At 39.5% G+C, this 3,568-nt stretch overlaps 1 non-coding gene across 1 annotated transcript; it reads left to right on the forward strand.

Moving 5' to 3' along the window:
* The first annotated feature begins 1,617 nt into the window (after positions 1-1,617).
* On the forward strand, positions 1,618-1,723 carry LOC132042047 (small nucleolar RNA R71). The gene has a single exon (XR_009411330.1). It is a non-coding gene; the product is annotated as a small nucleolar RNA R71 (small nucleolar RNA).
* The last annotated feature ends 1,845 nt before the right edge of the window (positions 1,724-3,568 follow it).

Consider the following 3,568-nt stretch of genomic DNA (forward strand, 5'->3'; position numbering starts at 1 on the left):
TGGGTTAGTGTGTCGGCTTTGAAAATGGTTCCACGAGCCGATGTGTTTTTATTATACATTATGTTACAGAGCCCTTATGTTTACAGATTGTGTTTAATTGGAAACGACAAAAGATTTTGAAAGTTTTGCTATGTATTTTATTTTGGTTTAATCTAAGAATCCAAAGAAAGTATGTATGTAATAAGAGTCAGCGGGTTCGCTCGGCTCCGAATATGGGGTCGGGTGCCCATCACACCCTAGTAGGATAGGGGTGTGACGTAAATGCCCCAGGATCGCCCGTCTTCTGGACAGTAGTTGTTAAAATGATGGAACTCACAGTGTGAGTCAAACTCACAGGTTCATGTTGCACCATATTCTTCTTAGTCAGCAGGTCCTTCAAATATTTAGCAAAATCGGGCATCTCCTTGACAGCTTCCAAGAAGGGAAAATTCAGAGACAACTGCTTCAGTTGATCATAAAAATTTTCGAACTTAGTATCTTTCTTCTTCTTCAACAACCTATGAGAAAAGGGAGGTTTAGATTTGAAAAGCTGCGTCAAAGGGCGGTGAGCCCTTTTCACAGTTTGCTTGCTCTTGTCATCAGCCTCCTTCAAAATCTCTGAAATATCAGCAACCTTCTCGTCAGTAGGATTCTCATCAACAATAATTTGTGCTTCAGACTGCACCTTTTCCTCTTCACCTATCGGCCAAAGCTCAACAGCTTTCTTTTCAAAGACCTTTGAGTAATTTACCACACCGAGTACTAATGGCAAACACATGGTCTACACTACCTCCCCAGTTCTTTGAATTTGGAACAGTGTCACTAGGAAGTCCTCCCTTTTTAGGAGGGCGCTGCTCTCTAGAAATATCACACATCTGTGACTTGAGCTTCTGAATAGCTACTGTATGGGAACCCACTGTCTCCGTTAGCCCAGATAATGTCCTCTCAGACTTTGATTGGTTTGCCAGAACCTTCTCAAGCATTACTTCAACCTTCGAACTACCTTGCATTGTTGATTGCCCTTTCGGTGGTATATAAGGATTGAAACTCTTGTTCCCAAAAATTTTGTTGTTGTTATAGCTCCCTTGGTTCGCACCACCATAATTATTATTATAGTTTCCTGAGTTGTTGTTGTAGGCACCTTGACCCTGCTGAGGTCTCCATTGATTCTGATTCTGGTAGCTACCTTGGTAGTTCTATCTTTGATAACCCCCTTGAGAATTTTTCACATAGTTAGCATCTTCAACCTGCATCGGAGGTCTATCGTGAAACAGACCCTTTTGGGTCTGGTACATCCCCTTCGACATACCTGACTCATCCTCACAAATATTTACCTTCTTAATCTGGGTCTCATCAAACTTCTTGGTTAGCAAGGAAATATTCGTTGCAAGCTCAGCCAATGTTTGCTGGGTATCTTGATTCTCCTTTACCATATTCTGGATCATGACACTACCATAAAGAACCACCTTAGCATTGTTTGAGTGCCAAGCCTGATTGTGTGTAGTCAGCCTGTCAAGTATGTTGGTCATTCTTCAGTAAGATTTATTCATAAAACTACCATCAGCTGCATTGTTTACAATTGATTGTGTCACTGGATCTAGCCCTCGATAGGACTTCTCCATTAATATGTTCTCCGAAAAACCATGATTTGGAATTTTCTACAAATACTCCTTAAATCTCTCCCAAGCTTTATATAATTATTCCCCCTGTCACTGCTTAAAATCATAGATATTGTCACGAATCTCAACCTTCTTGCTAAGAGGGTACCATTTCTCGAGGAAGACTCCCACCATCTCTGCCCATGTAGTAATAGAATTCTGGGGCAGCTTCTCGAACCATGCTCTTGCATCTCCAGCGAAGGAATATTTGAATAGCCTCAGTCGAATAGCATCTTGTGGAACGTTGTCTTGGATGTGATTAGCACACATATCCATAAAATTCTGCAAATGACGTTGAGGGTCATTATCGGTAGAGTTCCAAAAGTAGCCCTCAAGCTTCAACAACTGGTATAAAGAGGAGTCAATTTTTACTCTTGCAGCTCCAACTCGAGGATGAACAATAGCAGATGCATAGTCCTCCTCCGGAATAAGATCAGCGAACACATTCTCGTCATCTGGTCGCCTTATTATTTAATCGATTGCCCGAGCTACCAGTATGTTGGTTTTGCTGATTCTGATTCATGTTCGCCTAGTTTACAAGGAATAGCAAACAAGGTGTTATGGAATAAGCAAAAGACTTCAATCAAAACAATCACTATTTAGTAACTTCAAAACCGTATTCCCTGGCAACGGCGCCAAAATTTGATGCGCTCAAATTACTCCTTTAATTAGCGTAAAGTGGACGATGTCAAATGTAGTAACCCAACTAGGTTGGGGTAGAATCCCACAGGGAATATGGTGTGAAAAGGTCACTAAACTCGTAGATTGCTTAATTTAGTCTAATGTATTAATCCGATAATTTTTGTAAAAGTTGGTTGTTTATGACTAATTGCTCACTAATTGCTTTGGATTGCAATTTATGGTAAAACAAAACCAAGGTTGCATTCCCTTTAGATAAGGTGTATGATCATGGGTACTGATCTTGATATAATTCTAGTGGATCATAACTGTTAGACCTCAAAAAATTTTCCGTTGATACACTGTGAATAGGCTAACAAAGAGTATGAAGCATTCGGTATTTTAATAAGTAAGGAATGACATTTGATGACCCTAATTAATATTTCAAAGACATTCGATGTTAGACGAGAAAGTTTGCCAAGAGAAGACAAGGCATATGATATGTGTCGAAAAGGATTTACGAGTAACAGGTTAATGATGATTTAATGATGCTTTGGAGAAGAGTTATAACGTCCCTTAGATTGATAATGAGGTGATAAATAAGTGCTAAGAAGGTTCCATAAAGATTGGAGATCAAACGAGTCGACGAGAACGAACTTCGAAAAACTGGGCATTAAACGGCCAAACATACTGGCCGTATAAAACATACGGACCGTATGTTCAGCCGTATAATTAGCCCAGATTAGCACCCCTCTCTGGACCAAATCTACGGCCAGACATACGGTCAGTATAATTTATACGGACAGTATGTTGGTCCGTAGAAACTGGTCTGGACTGAGGTGTGAATTATTAATAATGGACCAAGTTCATTTCATATCATTTCCCTTCCACACCTCTTCTCTCTAGAACATCTCTCTACATTTCTCCCACAAGAATTCAACAGATATTAGTGTTCCACTTCATCAAACCAAGTGAATCAAGTGTAAGAAACCCATTAAAGTTCATCCAAGACAAGAATCCAAGTGAAGGAGAAACTAGGGTTTTGCTCAAAGTGAAGCGTTTGCACCCAAGGTTCATTCCTACACCATCTAAGGTAAGTTTTATGGTATTTCCATGTTGTTTAAGGTGTTTGAAAGTTGAAACACTTGGATTGTAGAAGGAAATAGAAAATGGGTCATGAATGTGGGAATAGTGTCACTTTTGAGTGAATGTTTGGATTGAGTCATAATTCTTGATACGTTATGATTATAATCATGTATAAATGATGTTGAGAACATGGGATAGATGTTGTATATGTATGAACGTAATCGTGT

The sequence above is a fragment of the Lycium ferocissimum genome, unplaced genomic scaffold (genome assembly GCF_029784015.1).
Source record: "Lycium ferocissimum isolate CSIRO_LF1 unplaced genomic scaffold, AGI_CSIRO_Lferr_CH_V1 ctg1295, whole genome shotgun sequence".
NCBI lineage: Eukaryota > Viridiplantae > Streptophyta > Magnoliopsida > Solanales > Solanaceae > Lycium > Lycium ferocissimum.